Source organism: Mesocricetus auratus, unplaced genomic scaffold (assembly GCF_017639785.1).
Source record: "Mesocricetus auratus isolate SY011 unplaced genomic scaffold, BCM_Maur_2.0 Super-Scaffold_100004, whole genome shotgun sequence".
Classification (NCBI taxonomy): domain Eukaryota; kingdom Metazoa; phylum Chordata; class Mammalia; order Rodentia; family Cricetidae; genus Mesocricetus; species Mesocricetus auratus.
Window position 1 is genome coordinate 113615468 of NW_024429189.1, and position 22996 is coordinate 113638463.

Genomic DNA, 22996 nt, shown 5'->3' on the forward strand with positions numbered 1-22996 from the left:
TTTTGGTCTATGACCCTCTGAGTTTGAGCATGAGTGGGACCTCAATGGCTCCTCACTGAGTCTTGATGAAATATTGATGGCCCCATGTTGTTCAACACCCCTCCCCCAAGGGGTCACAACCCATAGGCTGAGAAGCCCTGTACTAGAGGGAACATCTTGCCTGGCAGGTCACTATTGTAGCTTGCAAGATTCACAGGTGAGTAAGGCTGCTGACATTCATTCTTCACCCAATAGGCACTATGAAGGTTACCTGCTACGTCAGAATGATTTTTCTCTGTCCTGTGACCAGTTGGCTTTTATGGTGAGTAACTAAGAGCTGTCATAGTAGCCTGTACTGTCTTGAGAGCCTCCCTGACCAATAACTTGTAGGGAGATATCATACACTCAGTACTAGGTGCCTCATTCAATAACCTACAGCTTCAAGAAAGAACATTTCTATAGAGTACCTCTATTCAAACTCTTGATGTTTCAATTATATTTCTCAGTAAGCTTATAAAATAGATTTCTGAATAGTTTTCATATATCCCCCAGGTTTAGGCCCTCTCTTCCCTATACTAGCACCCTTTCTGAGTTTAGAACCTTCCACTCCCAATATACCCCTCCATTTTCCTGTCCAATGTGTTCTAATATCCTACCCTCTCATAAGGCCCCTCTCCACTGTTCTTTTAATGGCTCCTGTCTTGTTGACATTTATTGGCATGCAAAGTTAAACATATTATTCTGATGATGTTGTGCAGTGTTCAGGGGAGACTAAGTTGTAGAATCCAGAAGATGTTTTCCTAATTTAACTTTTTGCTCAAGACTCCAGGACCCATCTCCAGATCTCCACTGCAAGTTGAGTACTGAGGCAACAAGAGTCGCTGTCCAGCAGTAAACTCACTGTGAAAGCAGAAGTGTCAACTGAGTACAATCAGTCATTGTTAAGGACTAATTGTTTGCGGAGGGTAAAGGGACACCAATAGCACTATGTGTGCTGGCATGTCAGCTATGATGGATCTGAATGAAGAAAATAAAGATAAATGAAGAAATCGCAGTGGGATTAGTGGTATTAGGTTTCTAGATAGGAAGTGGAAGGGGACATACATAGAAGGAGGTACAAGCAGAGAAAAAGTTGTAGAGAGTGAGGTAGGGAATTTTGGTTAAAATTAGAATATATAGAGCAGGGTAAAGACATGTGACCAGATGATGTAGGATAGCATCTTCTCTCAGGGCAGCCTTGTTCTTTGGGAGAGGTAAAAGAATGATGATAGGGTGGAGAGCCAAAAGAAAAAGAACTGTAAAGAGTGCGGGGCCAGGTGCTCAGATAGGCTGACCTTGCCTGGGATACAAACGTGGAAGAGGTGTGGAGGAGGGTTTCTGAGTAGAGACTGGTGTGAGGCCAGATTCTCCGTGGACTCTGACCTTGCAGATTAGTCTGAAAACTGATGTTTAGATACACTCTCAAATGGCAACCAGGAGCTGGGACTGAAGGATGCTAGTGTTCCCTAACCTCAAATGCTGAGCTTGAGTTGGAACCAAAATATAGGTGGGATATCCAACCTGAAAGGATGAATCAACATTGAGACTAAGTATGGAAATGCTCCCTACCTCAAACAGTGTCCAGGAGTTGGGGTCAAAGTATAGGGGTACTGCTACAAGAATTGTGAGCCAAGGTTGGGACTGAAGTATAGGCAGACTCTAGTTCAATCACAAACAGGAGCTGGGCCTGAGATCAGCTCTTCTCTTATAGTAAGTTTAATTACTTGACTTTGCCAGCTGTCCCCTCATTTCAGTTAGTCCTGAATCATATTATCTCTGCTATAGTTGCATTGCCAGCTAGCAAGTGCATCTGCCCCACCCGACTGGAAACTGACAGGGGGTGGTTGTTCTGACATGCAGCTACTTGGCTAAGCATGCTTTTCCTTAAATCATTTGCTTGCTGCCCCATGAACCTTTCCTTTAAACTCACCTTCAAAGCTCATAGAGGCCTCTGTGTTAGTCTGCCTTTCCCATGAAACAGAGCTTGAGAAAAGTCCACATCATTTATCCAGGAAGTGATCCCAGGATGCAGAGACAGGAAGGAAGGGGCACAGCATGAGGTTTTAATGAGCAGGTCATCCTGGCTGGGGATTGTTGGGACTCCATATACAAGATTGTGAGGAGAACACCTCAGAAGTGTCACCAACTGAGGGGCAGGAGGCATTTACCCCCCAAATCCCATCTCTTGGGGGTCCTTAGGATGGTGCATCAAGTCCCTGAAATACTCAGTCCACTCCAGAACTCTGATGGTCAGAGAAAGTGCTCAGGCAGCAGGTCATAGAAGCTCCCAGAGACATTCAAGTGATATGTTCAGGATTGGCATGTGCCCAGGGGATGTGACAGGCCACCCAAGCATTTGATGGATTTGTTCTCACCCGTGTCCCCAGGAACAGAAAGTTCCAGAGAAAGAGCAGACATTTTCAGTCAATTTCAAATCAAAGTAAGTTCGTGTAGAGAGAAGCATTTTCCAGAAAGCTGTGGATGAGATGGTGTCAATCACCTTAATGTCAGGCCAGTGAGAGCACCAGTGGGAACCAGCAGTGCCCATTCACTGTGACACCCTGTCCTGTGTCATCTGAAAAGTGTAGAGTTTCATAACATCACATAAGATGCTCAGAACTGTATGTGTTTCCTTCGAACAGGGATGCCCAGGCAACGTGGTTGCTAAGTGACAGGCAGAGCTGCCTGCCTGGTGCTGCAGCATCCAAACTGGGTGATACAGGTCTTTTTCCACTCATTTGGTGTCAATTTACAACTCCAATGTGATGTTTTGCCTCAGTTCAAGCCAGGAGGTGGAGAGCTGCCAATTCTGAGGTTGAGTCCAGTTTTTTTTCAATTTCTGGATACTTTTGAGAAGCTGTGTAGAGAGTGAGAAAATGGAATATTGCCGATTTCAGAGCAGCTTGGAAAACTCTCTTGCTGATTCAGTTTCATGTTTCCAGAATGCTAAAACAAAGCCAAAAAGTAGTGCACATTTTAGCTTAAAAGTTGGTCAATTACAAGTTTGGAGGTATCAAAGTTAAGATTAGTAATATAAAAAAGAAGAAATGTGGACAATGTAGGGCTTCGATCTTAAGAATCTGCTACAGATTTTTTTCTTTATGTATTTATAAAGTTAAACATAAAATGTTAATGGACAAAAGCAAGAATAGGTTGCACATTGTCACATTGTGGTGGTCAATACCTTGAGTCTCTGCACAGCTTTTATCAGAAATGAAAGGAAACTTGTGGCAACATAGTCAGAGAAGTCAGCTGGACTCTAGTGAATGATGAAGTGTGGAATGGGGATGTTGACAGCTAGTCACACTGAGCGTGGATCAGGATTGTTCATTGCTGTGTATAATCTTGGTACCCACACTGTGTCTCCAGAATTCAGTTGTTCTTTTTTCCCCCTGGTAAATCCTTGCATGTGCCTAACATGTGTTAAGCCTGGGTTTGATTCCCAGCGTGAATACCACCATCAAAACAAACAAACAAACAAGGTCACTCACAAGAATTCTGACTGTGTAGAAGCCAGAGGAAGGGAGCATGGATCACTCTGGGGCTCTCCAGAGGGTGTGGGTTTAGCATGAAAGAAATTTTCAGTACTAATTGAGCACCAGGGAGATAAATCACTAGATAGCAGAGGAAGAGAGAGGCTAACCAACATTGTGTTCTTCCATGGAGGCAGTCACTGGAAACTGTCAATTACATCTGTGTGAAAGGAACCTTTCCACGCATCTGTATTTAGTGATATAGATCCTAAGAAGAATACACAATTGCTTCTCTGCATGAGCACTGTTGGGGCCAGCAGACTAGCCCATTATGAAGAGCTCACACAACTCTAATTTAGAAGGGGTTGGATTTGAGACTTGGTTATATGTGCCACTCTTCCTTTTTATTTTTCTGGGATTAGATTTGAGACCTGGTTATATGTATCACTCTTCCTTTTTATTTTTCTGCCATGTGGTATCAAACACCGTGCGTCACTCAGCCTTGGTGTTCTGCCCTGGTAAGCCTGGGTAGCGGGAGCTCTCTGATCCCCAGGTTGCAGTGATTGTCTGTATAGAAATGAATGCATGCATGGCCACGTTGTACTCTTCGAAGTGCTCCCCAGGTCTAAGGGGTTAACTGGGAGCAGCTTGTCCTGAAGGGGAGATGGGGGATGCTTCCACCTACCCCCTGCCTGAAGTCTTGCCATATGGTGCCTCACCTTGCTCCCTTTCAAGATGAACTCTCATTCCCTAGAAAAAAATTCGCAGCCTTAAAGTCACAACTTCAAAAATGTAGCAGGGACCACATTTAAAAGGTCTGGCAAATTTTTGGCTGATTTAATTTTTTTAAACTGCACTTTCAAGACGAACCCAAATATAGAGATGAAAGACAAGAATTAAAATATACATGCAAAATAGAAAACATTAATATTTTCAAGGACAGTGAAGTGAGGAGTCATCATAAGGAAACAATAAAACATGAAGTGACTGAGTCCAGATGATCAGTGCCCGGCTCTGTGAAGCTAGAGCATGTGGCTGTGCAGAGGGACCGGGCTCTCCCACGTCTCCACAGCGGGTGGCTACACCAGGTGATTATACAAGGTGCAACTCAACCACGGGAGAGGAGACTGAGGGGCCTCTGAAGAGGGAGGGGCCCCTAAGTTACGTGGTTTCTTTACCCAAAATTCTTTGGTTTTTAGTCTGTTAATCTGTTTTAACACTTCTTACCCATGCTTCCTCTCTCTCTCTCTCTCTCTCTCTCTCTCTCTCTCTCTCTCTCTCTCTCTCTCTCTCTCTCTCTCTCTCTCTCTCTCTCTCTGTTTTTTCAAGACAGGGTTTCTCTGTGAAACAATCCTCAGTGTCCTGGAACTCATTCTGTAGACCAGCCTGACCTTGAACTCACAGAGATCTCCTGCCTCTGCCTCCCAAGTGATGGGATTAAAGGTGTGCACCACCATTGCCAGGGTCCCATGGTGTCTCTTACTGTGTGAACAAACAGCCTAGGGGCCAAGTTCTGAAATACCTGTGCGGTTTCATAAGGACATGTGGGTGAGGAGTGCTCCTGTGAGGAGTGGCCCTCACTCTCCTTCATGAGTCCACCGCAACCTTGTTGCTCCCTGTGTCACTCATAGAGAAAGAGTCTGCACCAGAAAGAACTTAATGAAGAAGCAGGGTGTGTGGGTACCAGCTCAAAGGTGTGGGGATGTGTCTGTCTTGACATCCTACTACAGCCCACATCACTGGACAAGATCATCAGACAGAGCACACCAAGGTGGAGGCCAGAGTAGCATGGCCTTGAGGCTCCGAGGGTTGGCTGGTCATTTCTGGTCTGAGCGCAGGGATGCTGAGGGAAGCAACTGGGGCAGTTCTCACAAATTTCAAAGCTGATGAGTGTAGCCTTTGAAAAGAAGGTTCCCCTCTGGCCCAGCCCCATCTACTGGCACCTAGGTCAGAGTTCTCTAGAAGTATTTAATTTTTTTCCTGTATAAAAAGGAAACTTGAAACTACTTGCTCATGAATTTTTAGGGGAAGAACATATCCACACTAGTGTTTACTTATTGCTAGTCTCTGCTGTACTCCCTGTTGGGACAAGACAGTGCATTACCTGGCACAAAAGTTTAAGGTAGTATCCTTCTGGGGAGGAGAGTAGAGGGGCTGGGAAGGGAAGGCAGCCAACGTGGTATGTCTGGCTGTATCACCCCTCTGTGGGTGACTGGAGCTATAACTGGGGTAAGCCTTGGGAAACAGTGGAAGTTACTTACTCAGAAGGGACAGGGGAGCCAGGATATCTACCAGTTAAAAGCAGATGCCAAAGTGGAAAGGGTGGGACATGAGGAGGACTACTAATGATGTAAGCCATGGAGACAAACCTGTCTGCCTTCTAGTGAGAGGAGCTGTGGAGATTTCTGGTTAAGCAGGGACAGTACTGTTGGCATCTATTCCATGTAAGCCTTGAGAGCGAAATCCTCTCTCTGACTCAATTTATTTGCTTTTTTTTGGTACTCTCTCTCTTTCCCTCCCTCTTACCAACTTTCCTTTCTTCCTTCCTTTCTTTCTTTCTTTCTTTCTTCCTTCCTTCCTTCTCTTTCTTTTTTCTTTCTTTCATTCTTTCTTTCTCTCTCCTTTTCCTTATTTCATTCTTCCTCTTCTTTCCTTCCTTTCTTTCTTCCTAGCCCCCTTTCTTCCTCCCCCTTCCTTCCTTCCTTCCTTCCTTCCATGTCCTCCCTCCATTTTTACAAGGTGGAAATTGAACCCAGGGTCTTGCACATAATACACAACTGTTCTATTGAACCCCCTCCCCAGGCTTTAAACAGGGTCTTACTATGCATCCCTTGACTGGTCTAGAACTCATTATGAGACTAGTCTGGCTTTGAACGCACAGAGATCCACATACTTTCGCCTCCTGAGTACTGAGATTAAAGGAGTGCACCAGCTTGCTTTGTCAAGTTGTAATTCTTTTTATTTTATTTCAGTTGTATACATTTGAGGGGAACTGTGTGATATTTTGATACAGTGACCCAGTCAGGGTGGTTAACATTCTTTCTCTTTAAATATTAAGAAGTATCTTTGGCTGGATGGAAGAAGTGCATGCTCTTAATCCTAGCACTCAGGAACCAGATGCAGGTGGATCTCTCAATTTGATCTACAGTGCGAATTCCAGGACAGCTAGGGCTACAGGGAGAAACCCTGTCTTGAAAAACAAACAAAAAACAAAAAAACATAATGTTTTGGGGGGGTACAAGGTAGTATTCAAGGCATAAACAAACACAATAGGAACTGATCAAATGAAAGCAAGTAATGCTTCCATCCATCCCCTTGCCACTGCTTGTGTTTGGAACCTTGAGTCCATACTTTTTTGTGTCTTCATAAAATATAGCTTCCTGAGAACTGTAGTCATTCCACGCTGAGGAAGACAGACCTATTTCTTTATCTAGCCATGTTTGAGAACTCAAACATCAGCTTCTCCCTCCTTCAATCTATACTTTAATCATAGTCAAGAAGCCACTACCGTACCTACCTTCCAGTTGACTTTTTAAAATGGCCACATATGTGAGATATGTGCGGGAGAACATGCAGCATGTGCCTCTGTGTCTGACTTGTTTCTCTGGATGCCCCCAGCTCCAGTCACTCTGCTTCAAATGTGAGAGCATTTTCTTCTTTATAAAGTCTCAGTAATATCCCCTTTTCTGTTTTCTTTTGTTATAAATAGATTTTTTATAAAATATTTTGATTACTGTTTCCCTCTCCCAACTCCTCCAAGATCTTCCCCACCTCCTCTCCCATCTGAATCCACACCATTTCTAATGTTTCTTGCTAGAAAACAGTCATCTACAGATTCATAATAAAATAAGATAAAAAAACCAAATGAGCCAGAATGGGACAAAACAAACAAATAAAAACAAATGAACAAGAGAAAAAGAGCAAAAAGAAAAAGCAGAGAAACACATAGACATAGAGACTAATACTTTGTTCTCTCTAGCAAGCAGCTCCCAAGTGGACAGGGTTTGTTCCCTGTGCCTGCCACCTCTGTGTTGGGTCTACTAGGCAGGACTACAGCTTAACCTTCTGCTAGTGACACTATTTGCAGATACTGACTGCAGGTGAGAGTGCTGTTCTCTCTCCAAATGCCACAAACTGATCCAAAGTGATGAGAGGGAGTTGGTATTTCTGTGCTCAAGGCAGACCTTGTACTTGGGAGAGCATATGGCAGAACAGAAGCAGATGATGACTGTGCAGTCATGCTGCATGGGATAGGGCAAACATAGAAGTCATCAGCCAATCACCTTCCTTTAAAGATGAGAAGATTGAAGATGAAAAGCATGGTGGGCTAGTGTGGTAGCTCAGGGTCACTTGGGAGAATTTAGTTTTAAATTTTGTTATTCTTTCATAGTGATTCCACCACAAAGAGACTGTAGTTGTCCCACTGTAGAGAGACTGTAGTGGTCCCATCACAGAGAGACTGTAGTGGTCCCACTGGAGAGACTGTGTAAAACTCTGATTTGTGAGAAGGATGAAGATGCATTTTGGAAGGAAAGGATGAACCCTATATACCACACTGTGGAAAGCTGAGGACAGAGAACCCCAGCTGGTAACATACAATATGGCATTGCCAGAAGGCAGGATTGGGCATGACTTTGAAATTTACTAACTTATCAAATTTTTGACCGCTGTCTTAGTTACTGTTCTATTGCTGTAAAGAGACACCATGACCAAGGCAAATCTTATAAAAGAAAACATTTAGTTGGGGACTTGCTTATAGTTTCAGAGGGTTAGTCCATTATCACCATGTCAGGGAGCATGGCAGCATACATGATGCAGAAGAAATAGCTAAGGAACACATTTTGACCCTCAGGTAATCTGGGGTGAGGGCATTTGGCCTGGCATGGGCTTTAAAACTTCAAAGCCCACTCTCAATGACACCTTCTCCAACAAGGTCACACCTCTTAATCCTTCCAAAGATGGAAGCAAAATCAAGACGGGAGAACTGCATAGCAGTTAGAAAAATACTAACAAGTATTTATAAAAGCATGGATGTGACTAAGGATGGCACTGATAGAAATCAAATATGAGTGAGACTGTATCATATGAACATATCTAAAAAAAGGCCTGGAACAGGGAGTTGGAGAGATGGCTCAGCAGGTAAGACCATGTGCTGTTTGTGTAGAACACTTGAGTTTTGGTTCCAGCACTTATGTCAGGCTGTTTACAATTATCCATAACTCCAGTTACACATGATCCACTACTCTTCTCTGGACCCAGCAGGCACCTGTATTCATGTACACATACCCACCGCCAATACATGTATATACATGTAAATAAGAACATTCTAGAATAAGCAAAGCAGAACTGGTAGGTTATTTCATAACTAGGAAAGGCCATGTGGCATCCTTCCTGGGTTCTGGCAACTTATGGAGTTGCACAGGTGTATATTTGAGATCCGGCATTTGATGTTCTTCAAAGAAAATGGAGAGATCAAAGTCATGCACTTAATGGATGATGACACTATAAAGGGAACTGGAAAAGAATAAATTATCTATCTTATTCATTAATTTCTTCTTTCAGCACATGCCTAGTAGGACTGCTGGCTGCTCCATACTCCTTTAGGGTCATCCTTCTGAGACCAGCACATGATGCTCTCTCCTGGTTCTGGTAGGGCAGTCTGAATGCATCTAGGAGTTGTGCCCTATGGGAAGAGTAGGACCAACTATCCTTGATAGACTCAGGCATTTCTGCAGTGGCTACCAGGGGGACTGGGACCCAAGTGTCCCCAAGACATAACCTGCCTTTCATCATCTTGGTTCAGTTACCTTCCTTTCTTGCCTGTATTCCTTCCATTATCCTGTGCTTCTGTGGCTACCTCTCAAACAAATCCCCACATTCATGTTCTTGATCCAAGCTCTGCTTTGGGAGAACCTCAGCTGATTTTCTCCTGACATTTTGAAGAGTGTGAAACAAGGTCAGAACACCTTACAGTGTCCTGTAATAAAGACACAATTTAGCTAATAATAAAAATGAAGTTGAACTAGTGTTAAGGTCAGGTAGCATAGCTTGGAAGAGCCCAGAGCTGGCAGGGTTCATTTCATTTTGCAAGCAACATGGGCAATGATGGGGACACCCCTCTGTCCTTTTCAAACTTTTATCCCTCTAGAGTTGTTTCCTTCTATGTAACCAGAAATTAGGGGAAACATCCATTTACTTAGGATGTTTCCTCATGTTCCTATAAATATCAAGGAGAATTGTATTAAATTTACCACCCATGTTGGTTTATTGTGCCTCCTAATTTTATTTCACAGCACAAGGACTTTAGCCTTTGGAATTGGCTCCGGATGTTTGGAAGCCATTTTCAATATTTTCAAGACTGCTTCCCCATCTGCATGACATATATTTCCTATGAAAACCCAGCACATATTTCTTTGACCATGGGGGGAGATGCCTTTCAGGGATACTCAGAACTACTGGCCCATCAGCAGCTGGCAGAAACATGTAGGAAGTGTTATCATCTGGAAACGGGCAACAGATTCACATTGTCGGAGCTGTCATCCCCACTCTAGCAGCCTTTCTGGGTGAAAAATTCTTCAAAGCACGTGTGTTCGAGGCCAGGGCATTTCTATTCTGGTTTTCTTTTTTATATTCCTCACCCAAATGGATGAGCTAAGGCGTTGCCTAATCCAGGATCTAGTAGAGCATCAGATGAAATGCAGGCTGAGCCTGGGAGAGGCCTTTCCAGACAGACTGTGGAGTTAAGTGTCAGACACCACACTTACGGTATAGAATGAGCATGCAGAGTGTACAAGGGTCCTACAGAGTCAGCTCAATACTAGGAGCTGACCATCTAAGGGAAGTTTTACTTTAGGTGGTTATAGGTAATTTCACTTTGTATTACAAACCCACTAAATGATGTGAGTTAGCAGAGTGGCTTCTTTTGTTTATACATTGCCTTGCTCAATTCTTGTCTCCTCCAAAGACCATAGGATGGTATGACCCTGGAAGGAATGCTCATGGTGAGGTCTGTAGGTAGGGCTACACCCACAGGGGACTGAATCATTTCCCTTCTTCCAGTTTATCTGTACAAACCATACAGGAAGACAGCAATATCACTCATATGGCAGCCCATGGATCCCATTAGCCATTCTCATAATGGCTGAGGTAGAGCCCTTTACTGTGATCCTAATGGGTGCCTGCATGTATCAGAAGACCAAGATGTAGCCTGAGCCTTGGACTTTGTTCAACTGAGTCTGAGGTTCTTGGCAATTTGGGCAGGACTTCCTAAGTTGGGAGTGCTGGGTGCTATTGATGGGGCTTAGGACTTGGCACACTTGGAGATCTGAACTTGATCTCTTTTGGCTTGCTCATGTTTGAAGACTTTGGCATATGTAGTGTAATTGTGACCTGAGTTATCTTCCTCAGGCTCTTCTTGTGTTTTTTGTTGGCAAAATGCATGTTTCAAGCCAGGAATGGTAGTGCATGCTTTTAAAATTAGCACTTAGGAGGTAGAGGCAGGTAGTTTACATTCAAGACCAACCTGGTCTGAAAAGCAAGTTCCTGGCCAGCTAGAGTTATCTGGTGAGACCCTACATAAAAGAAATGGGGGGCATTTTTCATTACAAAGAACAACTGAACACAAGACAGTGATGTAAGATACAAGGCACACAAAGCGGTGAGGCATATAGAAATCATTGTGACATCATTGTAGTTATTAATGCCTCACTGTTATTAGTTAATATAAATTTAAACATTTAAATGCAAATAAAAATTATCCAGTAAAAAAGTTGAGTTTTGTAGAATGGCTGAAATAGCATGACCCAACTTCATCAAGAGTCTTGCTTTAGATCTAAAGCCAAGCAGAGAACACAAGGGGATGGGGCTTTTTCCATGAAAATTGTAAGCAAAAAAGACCAGGGGTGATGAAAACCAAACAGCATAGCCTTTAAGTTTAAAAGGATGAAAGAAACACTAAGGAACATTGCATATTAATAAACAGTTTTATACATTGTGAAGATTTAACAATAATAAACGCTGGAGGGATCTAATCATACTCTTCAAAAGATAGGCAGCTTCTCAGTGGTGGGTGCCTTTGCTATGTTCATGTAAGCAACTCCAGCTAAACATGTAGGGGCAGTCACACAGGCATGCGCACAGGTATTTACCCCCCCACCCACACACACAGAGGAGAGAGAGAGAGAAAGAGAGAGAGAGAGAGAGAGAGAGAGAGAGAGAGAGAGAGAGAGAGAGAGAGGGAGGGAGGGAGGACTGGTTGAAAGAGGAAAGTAATCAACAGGAATGGGAAGGGGACATGAGAGGTTATGAAATGTCATAAGGAACCCATTAGTTGGTATGACTGGCATATATTAAAATGAGATAGCCAAATATGAAGTAAAATTACCATAATTGAAGGGACAGATATTTATTTAGTAAAGTTTGAGATTTTAATACTCAAGAATAGAACAATCAGACAGCAGTCAACAGGGAAAGAGAGAACAAGAGCTACAGAATACTTCAATGATATCTGAGGCAGACAGGAAGACAGACAGATAGATGGACAGTCTTTCTTCTATGTGATTATAGTGGATTATAGCGGAGTGGAAAAGACCCTCTTCTCCAGTGTATGGGAATGTTTCCAGGGAGATTCCCATTAGGCCTTTAATTAAGCACCAATAGATATAAAAAGAGAAGTCAGAGGGCAGGTCTTCTCCAACCACAAGATAAGGTTATAAATCAACAGAAATTCATAGCTCAGCACATTCCCAGATATCCAGTGCAGAAGAAGACGTCACAGCAGCATTAGAACATGGGTAGAGACATCCAGTGCAGAAGGAAAACATCACAGCAGCATTAGAACACAGGCAAATACAAATGAAAACAAACCCCACACACACCTATCATGGAAACAGTGCTCAGGATGGGAGACACATCAATACTACCCAAAGTACCCAATAGAATTTATGTAATTACTATCAAAGTACAATGATTATTTTTTCAGATATAGGAAAATATATTATCCAGGGACACTGCAGAAACCACAACGATGCTGAAAAAGAAAAAAAAAAACTAAGAGACTCACACTTCCTGGACTTCAAAACCAACTACACAAGCTATAGTAATCAAAGCGGTGTGGTACTGACAAAAACAAAAATTCCAACAACAATCAAGAATAAACAAAACAAAAACTCAAGGACAAGTGGGAAATAATAGCAGCATTTATTTTCTTAATTTTTTGTTTTTGCTTCTTTGTATGTTCTGAAGGAGGAGGGGCGATCAAACTAAATTTCTTCAAGTAGAAAACTCAGACACCTAAAATAAAGTAAGTTCCTTGCTTTTCTGTCCTGCATTGTCTACAGCTGAGATGAGATTATCAGAATCTCTGTGGCTACTGTTATAATTACCGCTATCGGTGGGCACTAATACTAACAATCTTCTAGAGGACTTTACTGAACAATCCACATTTCTAATTGCATTTTATCCAAATGATATTTTTCACAACTTCCGTGTCATTTCTTTTGTCTTTTGGCAGCACTTTTCAGGAGGTATGGCCTACAAGAAGACATGTCAATGTAGTAGGAGCTGCACGCAAACTTGGCAGCCATTCACAAGCAAGTTGAATTTCTGGTGTATTTACATTAATTTGCAATGAAGAGCATTACTTAAAGCATTTTTCATGTCTACTGCTGTGTATCCACTCTGACTTGAAATAGAAATTATATTTGGTTGTTTTACAATGGAAAGTATTTTCATTTTGGTCTTCTACTTTGGGAGAAAATGTGCACAGTTAGTGTCAGTTTACATAGTTCTCTTTTCAAATGGTGCTTTGGATGTTCATTATGAACAGGAGTGAGGGACTATGGAGTAGCATACCAGTCATGTGAAAATTCTTGCAGATTCAACAAATGATAAAAACCACAGATTTGAGGATAATCAGTACTCAGAATGAGTAAACATTATTAAGTGGGTATGAAGTGGAAGAACCAAGTACAGTATTTCAAAGCATGGTTCTACAGAAGGAAAGAACTTGCATCATGATTCCATACAAGTCAAATTAAAGAGCTGTTTAAAGACAAAACTACTCTCCTTCAATGGACAGCAGGATAATGGAGAAGCGTTTGGCTGGACCCCAGGAATGGAGAGTGTCCTGTGTCTAACCTTGGTTGTGGATATGTGTAAAGCCTCAGGGAACTGTGAATTTCAGGTACATCTCCTTGCTGCCTATTCATTATGTCTTTATAAAACAAAATATATAGAAACACAACTAACATGTCCCTGTGATTGGTCATATCCTTTCCAAGCTCTATAAGACCCTCCCTTCATACCTCATTATGACTAACCAGAGTAGATTTCCAACAATCTTTTGACTTTTATGAAGGCCAAGTTCATCTGGGACACTATGAAAGATTCTTGAACAATGTTTTTCAGAAGAATATGGCAATTAACATAAAGGTAGAGGGAAATCTATCCTGCTGCTACTTGTCTCCATGGCTCTATTTATTTAGCTGAGTGCTTGTTCTCATTTCTAGCTTGGAAAGTAGGAATCATATGGCATGGTTAGTGCTTCCCATTCTTGTGAAAGAAATCCCATTTTGCTTTTTAATGCTTATTTATATTCTAATGGATCCACGAATGCCTGAATTTATTATAGAATTACAGGCAGTGTTGCAATGCCCTAATATTCAGTTGAGCATTGCTAAAGAGGTTGGATATTAACTTGATAAACAAATTCAAGATTCTGTCCCCTTTTTGTTGTTCTTACCTTTCAAACTGGCAGATGCTTCAATGTTCTGCTGCACTAGGGATAGCACAGGGCAGAATCTGGAGGCAGCCTGAAGACTTCTGGCTTTGTTTTTAAGAGCCTCAGAAGAAATATTGACTAGAGAAAGACTTTCTCTCTGATTCAAATGTGCAACTTCAGGAAGGCATTTCTTGTTAGGAGCAATTCCCCAGGGAGGCAGAGTGATCATCCCCCAAACCAGTGATCCAGACACTAGATTTTTGTACAGTGTTGTCACAGCTGAGGGGTCACAGACACAGAGGCAATGGATGCTTAAGCCATAAGCTGCATGGGAAGAAGACTAAAGACAGGTACCATATGATCCTCTCATTTCCCAAAGTCTGTGTAGGTCTTTGAAGCCTGAAGACCACTTGAGATTGTTTTATCAGGCAGATGGGATGGAAACTCATAGTCAGAAATTAGATCTATCAGAAAGAAAGAAACAAAGGAAAGGTGTCCCTGACACACCTGAGTCATGGGTGGAGATTGATATCTGCCATGCTGTAGAAAAATAATGCCTTCAAAATCTCTGTCATTGCAATTTGAGTCTCCTGGAATAATGTGGTTTTGGACTCCAAAGAAAAGACCTAACCTGACGTATGATTTTAGAGAATGGTAAATTGGAAGCATGTAGGAGCTGTGGAAAGAGCTTTGGAACTAGACTTGAGTGTGACTGGTATGGCTTGGATCCTGAAGTGATGGACATGGGGAGGCTGGACAGTTAAGGGCTTTCAGCCTAAAAAGAGTGACTAGCAGAGTCTAGGACTGGACACTCCAAAAAGCAGTCTCAGAAAGCCAAGAAAACCTTGGAGCTTTGTGAAGTCTGGTCTTTTGTTGTATGAGACACCAAGGCCATGGTCAGGAAATCACTCAGAAGAAAAAATAATTCTATGGCTAGATTCCACAAATCTTTGTGAATAGCCAGGGAAGGGGAGTTTCAGAAAGAAGTCAGAAAAGCCAGAAAAGCAAATGCAATCAAGCTAAATGGGCCATTACCCAGACAGTCATTTTTCTATTCCAGTTTGTGAAGGGAGATGGGAAGAGAACTGACAGTAGGTAAACTCGGGGCTGCAGGTGCTTGCTTGGGAGGGGATACATTCAGGTGTAATGCAGAGGCCCCCAGCTCGACTAACGGCCCTGATGGAAGCAAGCAGGAGAGCTGAGAACACAGGATGGATGCTGTAAAGGGTGCAGGAAACTGTATTTCAGCCAGGAGACAGAGTTAGGGGTTCAAAGCAGAATCTTCCAGGTATTATCCTCAGTCACAGGATAGTTGCAATAACACATTTTGGGGAGCAGTTGGAATAGGATCTGTAAGAGTAAGAGATGCTATGATTTTGGTGTCAATGTGTTTGTGTGTGTGTGTGTGCGTGCATGCGTGCGTGCGTGCGTGCGTGCGTGTGTGTGTGTGTGTGTGTGTGTGTGTGTGTGTGTGTGTGTGTGTGTGTAGTGATGACCATAACTGGGGAGCTAATCTGGGAAAAGCCACATCCTTGAATTTACTTTTAAAAAGAATGCTGTTTATCCAGGAGGGAAAAGAAGAATAAAGAAGAAAAGAATGCTTCTTCTTCTTCTTCTTCTTCTTCTTCTTCTTCTTCTTCTTCTTCTTCTTCTTCTTCTTCTTCTTCTTCTTCTTCTTCTTCTTCTTCTTCTTCTTCTTCTTCTGCTGCTGCTGCTGCTGCTGCTGCTGCTGCTTCCTCTTCCCCCTCCTCCTCCTCCTCCTCCTCTTCCTCCTCTTTCTTCTAACAGGGTCTCTCCATTTCTCTGCAGTGGAGGCTGGCTTGACCTCCTGACACTACTGGTTCATGCAGCACACTTGGATGATGTCAGTGTTAATGAGCTACAGTTCAGGCGAGAGCCCAGAGACCCTTAAAAGTTGAGCCATCAGTGAAGCTGGTGCAGGGAAGCCATGACTCTTCTACTTCCCCACATGTTGGCATGTCCTTTCACTCTAGTCGATTGTATTTTACATTAAGGAGCTCATCCTGTGTGCTCACGTGTACATAAATGCACACATATGGACCTCTCAACACAGAACGGAGAGAAACTCCTGAGTTTGTGGTCTTTATAAGTGAAGTTTTTCTTTTTATATCTCTATAGCTCCAAAATTTGGGACTCTCACATTTTATAAACTATAAAGTAGAAACATCAATAGTATGTGTTTGCTGTCTTCTAGGTCCCAAATATGCACAAATGGAGGAGCAGAATCAAGCAAAAGAATGGTTTGAATAACAGCATATTGATAACAGATAGTACGGACTTCATTAGACTACAGAAGACTGAACAGAAACTCATTGTTTGGAATGTGTGTGCCTTGGTCTCAATAAAAATATCCGGTTGCAGGGATATTTCATGTGGTTTGAACTAACAGGCAAAAAATTAAAAATTCATTGGTCTCTGCTAATTCATGTAATTGTATATTTTGGAGGTAAACATGATGGCATAGGTTTGCTGTAAGGGAACTGATTGGAAAATGATCTGCAGGAAATTTATTGCTGGTCATAAGATTTCTTTGGTTTAGAAAACTGCTGGGTTTGGTAAAATCTGCAGCACAGAATGAAAGTCTACTTTAATAAAAAAATGTGGATCTGAGATTTGCGGTTTTTTCGAAGAGGCCATTTGATCCATTAAAACTGCATTGATTTATTCTCCATGCTGGCTTTTCCTAAAATCCATCAGTTTGTTGTGTGTAGTCAGTACTTGACAGGCATTGCTCTAGCAATGCAAAAAGACCCTTCTTAATCCTTAACACGAACCTTACTTCTTCCTACCTAAGGTTCTCATGATGGAAAAGCCAGCAGTTTCTTTTGCTTTTGTAGAAGATAGCAAAGCAGTTATTTCATTGTCATAGAGTCTGCTTGGCATCAGTGAGCTCTCAGGGTTGGAAAAACAGCTACAGAATTAGATCATGCAGCCTGCTTGGCTGGGGCTCCAAGTCTTCCCTTCAGAACTCCACAGTGCTTTGTCTGGGCCAAGCTGAATTGCATTCTCAGTGGGGACTCTGCCACTGTCCCTGGAACAGGATGCCATGGTCTAATTGGCCTTATTGTTAGGAAATTGTTCATAAGATTAGGAAACTCAGAGTCAACGGAGAGCCACGGTGGAGCTCCTCTTGCACAGGGCATCCTCCATGTGGATCCAGTTACTGAGAAAAGCGACTGAGGTAAAGGGCACAGATGCAGTCAAGAGACTCCAGGTTCATTTCTGACATGGCACAGAGGAGGCCAGCAGGAAGATGGGGTTATACTGCATTTTGGGAGAATAGACATGTAAATCATTTTGCCTAATTAGGCTTTTAAAAAAATTTTGTGGAGTGTCTCAAAGGAGCTTGCTAATTATCCTTATCTATTTTGGGTCAGCAGTCACAGCAGGGTCTAAGATCCTATCACTCTCTGAGGCTGGGCAGGAGGTGTTATTTTCTGAATCCAGAGAGCAGAAACCAGGAGGAAACCCCAAGTTAGACTCTAGCACTCCCAGCATGCTTCATGAATGGATGTCACTTACCACACAGACACGGGGCGCTGGTGCTCTGAGTTTGTTAACTGTATTTCTATCTTGCTTTAAATTTGGATAGGGCACTGAGGATCAGCTTGGTGACAGGTTGGCTGCGTGAATGACCTTTCTTCCTTGTTGTTCCAGTGTTGACAAGTGTTAGTTTGAGTTATTAATTTGCTTGAACTGCAATGACAAAATACCACAGATGAGGTGGCTTACAGGAAATACATTTATCGTTATCAGACCTGAAGTCCACAACCAATTTGACAGGATTGGTTTCTGCCAGAATTTTTTTTTACTTGTTATCTTTCATGTCTGCACATAACATCTCTTTGTCTCTCTTGTTTTTTGAACTAAGACAAATCTAAACCAGGCTTGGTGACACATGTCTGTAATCCCAGCACCTGGTTGGTGGAAGGAGAGGTAAGAGGATCAGGACTTCAAGGCCAATCTCATCTTTGTAGTAAATATAAGGCCAGCCTGGGATACACAAATCTCTGTCTTAAGACACAAAACCAAACAACAACAATAAAAAATGTTGAGTGTTTTTGAGAAAAACTAACTATGTAGCCCAGGCTGGCCCTGAATGTAGGATCATCTGGTCTCAACCTGGAATTTCATTTGAGAACCATTAGCTATTAATTATTTCAGGCTTCTCTCTCTCTCTCTCTCTCTCTCTCTCTCTCTCTCTCTCTCTCTCTCTCTCTGAGTGTGTACTTGTGTGTCTCTGTGTGATTCTCTGTTGTATATTTTAAAATCTTCTCATAATGATATCACCCATATTGGGTTATGGCCAACACACTGGACCATTTTACTTTAAAAATAACTTTAAGAGATATCATCTCCAATTACAGTTATATTATGAGGTTCTGGTCTTAGAACTTCAACAGGAATTTGGGGACCAAAATGGAGCCTTAGCTCAGTGGGTGAATATGTAAAGGGAAATTAGAAAGGACTTGCAGCAGTGCCAAGGTAGAAAACACAAAGCTGCTGGGGTGTCCTGGGAGCCCTGGGGTCTAATCCAGGGAGTCTGAAAGAGGGTAGAGTTCCAGGCTGTCATTACATAATGCCTATATGTTTGAGAGAGCAACTAATAGATCTTAACATGGGTCTCTGGAAGCTGAAGACCCCTTTCCCTGCCTGGGTATCACAGGATCAGGAAGAAGGAAGGAATGCAGCAAGGGGGAACATTAAATAGTGAGAGAGCTGGCTTGACTGGGATCTGGAACACCAACTGTTTTAAGTAGGAAAACTATAGGAGCCCAATGCTGCAGTAGACATTGTAGAGCAGGGAGCCAGGAACTCAGCAGCACTGGCTAATCCTGCAGGACCCAGGATTTATTAGTCTAGAAAATGGCTCCAGACACGGGGACCTTTTTACATCTGACCATTGGGAAGTCTTGCTCTGATCACAGTCCATCCCTAAATAGGAAGCCAGAAAGAGAAACTCAAGTACAAGCTGCGTCTCTGGCCTCTTGCCATATTGAGGATTCCTGACATGGCTGTCTGTCTCTATTTCACGGATGTCTGCTGTTTTCGGGTTTTTCTTCTTAAGCTTGCTCATTTGTTCAAACGGGAGCTCAAAGAGAACTTCAAGGGCAGGCAAGAAGGGGATAGGAATAGTCCAGACATATGAGAGGAGGTAGGTTCTGTGCTGTCTGCACTTTATTTAGTGGATTGTTGTTCATTCTCCTTGTGTCCCTAAAGTGAAATCATTTGTAGTCTGAGATGAGGTGGTAGCCTACAAACGAGTCCTGAGATGTTGGGCTGGACGCTTCAGTGGCCTCCAGTAAACTCCTCATCAGGCTGTGTATTACTCCTGGTTAAAGGGTTGATTATCATAATCCCCTAGTGGTCCTTGAAGCAAGGCTGATCTGAACTCTCCAAGGAGTTATGTTCATTTTCAGCAGGTTCCATGTCCATCCTATGAAAAGTTCAGCTTTGGAACACGTGACTCCAATAGGGTCCTCTAATTACCTCTAGTTATTTGTGCACGAATGAGGCTTTCCACAGAGTATGCACCCTCCCACTCCCAAATCAACAAATTCATTTGGAAGCATAAGAGAAAATAGGAAAAAAAACAAAGACACTGGCTAGTTAAAAACTGAAGTATAGTGGTAGCAACCAGCTTTGAAGTATATGTACCATCTTACAAACCAGGTACAGCTTTAACCAGTTGTAGATGTTCTTTCTTTTCTTAGAACAAGGTCTGTCTTCACAATTTTACAAAATAGGAACATTTCATATGACTTTTCAAGTGGATTTTGCACAGACTTTGGGAGCAGTTGGGGGCTGGCCTGTAGTAAGTACTTATGCCTACCCTTTGATTACTATTGGTATTACAGCTGCTATCATTTTTGTTATGCAGTAAGATGCTTTCAAGTTTGAGACTCCCCCTCCAGAAAGTATAGTCTTTGCTGGAAACCCAGAAAGGCAGGGAAGATCTTCATGTGAATTCTTCAGCATGAGGGACCCTGAGAAGGGGCAGAAAGGAAGAGACCCTAAGACTAAGGAGTCAGACTCTCATCTTTTCATCTGGTGAAATCAGGAAGTGGCCAAAACGCACATATTCCTGGTCACTTAAGATTTTATCAACCAAGGTTGAACATGAATTAGTCTTGGGAACATACTGATGTTTACTTCTGCCTTGCAGCCCTTTTATGGTGACTGCCATTTTCCTTAGACACAGAATCTCTGAAAGAGTCCAAAGGGGGGCGTGAGTTATAGGAGGGAGAACTATGATTGGAATGCAAATGAAATTAAAAAACTAGCAAAAAAGAATGAAGTATTAAATGAAAATGACAGTAGTGCTTATTCTGTAGGGGGAACAAGTGACTGTTTACTTGAAGAATAATTAATTAAAAATAGAAACATGAACTTTATTATTAATAGGTATTATGAAAAAAACTACAGTGTTAGATTAAACATGTTGTATTATAAGAAAAAATTCAGTAATCACACAAAAGGGAATTTTCTGGAGGATGAGCTGCACTTCCTTTACTTTGAAGGTATTCCCCCAATGTGTTTTTATTTATAGCACCACAGTCAAATATTTGGCAGGTTGTATCAAAAGAAAATTGCACTGAAACAAGGGAACAATAAAGATGGTTTGTGAACTCAGTGCTTCTGTCCTTTACCAAATGCGTCTTTGTGGGTTTGGATCCAATGTGCCTTTCTTTAACAACTCAACGTCTTAATGTTCATCCTAGTACACAAGATGTGACTGTGCTGTTAACAAATGAGAAAAATTGACAATAGTCTAGGGCAATACCCATGCGTTGAGTAAACCGGAAGTGGCGGCCGACTGAGCACAGAGTATTGATGTGTTGCTGCGTCCACTCAGTCCACAATGATTTACTCACGTGATTTAACTGCTGAATGTCTGATGTGAGGTAAGTTTTGGTCATGGGACTATGTACTTTCTTACTAGCTGGTCTAAAGGAACAGAGCACCGGTTTTGAAAATGCTCGTGCATCAGGCTGTGTTTATTGAACCGGCACAAAGATAGCACAAGGAAAAGGGGGCAGCTGAGGCAGATGGGGATCAATTCTAGGAACGGGGAAATCATCAGGAGCCTAACAGCTATTCTTGCTGTCTGTCTTGCCTTTGAGTGGCTTTTAGCTCTCTGCCTCTTTTTGGAGCCACATGGCATATCTTCTCTCTATTCCTGTTCTGGCCCCACTTCTTTCTATAGACCTCTATCGAAGCCCATTCATGCTGCTATAACAGAAAACAGGCCGAGTAATTTAAAAACAACAGAATCTATTTATCACAGTTATATAGGCAGGCAAGTTAGAGATTAAGGAACCTAGCAAGGTGCACATCTGGAGAGTGTTTGGCTGTACCTTTGCTTGGTGGAAGGGATGGAAAGGCAAAGAGAAAGGAGTGAACACAATGTCCTCAAATGGTGGCAGGGCAAAAAGAATTATCCATTCACCCCTTCAAGCTTATTCATAAAGTCTTTAATCCATCAATGTGGGCTCTACCATCATGACTTGATTCTTTCCCCAAAAGGGAGGTAAACATTCAAGTCACAGTGTATACCTCTCTGTATCCCCTAGAGACTAAACTGACTCCCTCAGTCATGGGGGTATCTTTCCACTTAAGAATTGGCAACTCTTGGTCATGGTCTTGGCTATTTCAGGTTTTGACCTCAGGGGTGAGCCACATGTTACTAGGTGTTTGGTAATTAGTTTAAAACTTGCCATCTTCTCCTAGCAACCAGCCATGCTCAACTTGAGGAAATAGGAAACAAGGCATGTGATACAAATAGAACTCCCTAGATGTGTGCTGCCTGGAACCACTGAGACTGAAGTTATAGTGTGGCAGGAAATCCTTATGTCTTCTAATTGGAGTTAGTTGGCCATAAGATTCTTGCTATCGTTTGACACTTCTTTCCCTCCCTTGAATCTCATTGCTGAAATGATTTTGAGATCATCTCAGGCCTAATGACATAATAAAAAACAATGAAATTAAGTGCCCTACAAGTCAGGCAATTTGAGAACTTGTCATAGATAGGCCAGGTGAGGAGACTGAGGCAGGAAGATCTCAAGGGCAAGATTGTCTCATAGAGTGAGGTGAAGATCAACTTAGGGGATTTATGAAATCTTGCCTCAAAATAGAAAGTAAAGAGGGCTGCTCAATGCTGGAGTGCTTGCCTTGAATATGCATGTGTGGGACTTTGGTTTCAGTTCACCATACCACAAAAAACTAAACAGAACAACACCAAGAACTTATCATTTTCATTCAAAGACACTCTGGTTATCCTCACTTTTATATAAGGAAACAGAAGCATGAGGAGGTTGAAAAGAATCATCAAGGATCTAATGAGAGTGTAGAGCTGTGACCCAAACCAATGGAGCTAGGCTGCAGAGTTCCCCTTTAGTCATTTCACACCCTACCCTTGGTAGTGTGAGTCGAGTTGAGTTGACTTATAGCCAGCAATCTGGCCTTGCCTTATTCTTTGAGTCCTTGCTTCTTGAGTTCTACAGTATCCCCACATTTCCCTGAGATACATTTTGAATGGCAATGAGGATATGCATGGACAGAAGCAGGGTCTACATGAGAGGGTTGTTCAAGACAATCTTACTCTTTAGATGCAGGCTGGGGTGAAGGCTAGGCAAGGGGACAGATAGCAAAGGGAATAAGAATTGGAGAAAGGGTCAAGGAAACAGCTAAAAAGTAGCTCTGAGTGATGTATATTAAGGAAGAGTTTTTTCTTTTTTCTCCAGTGTTTAGAAAGAAAGTCTGA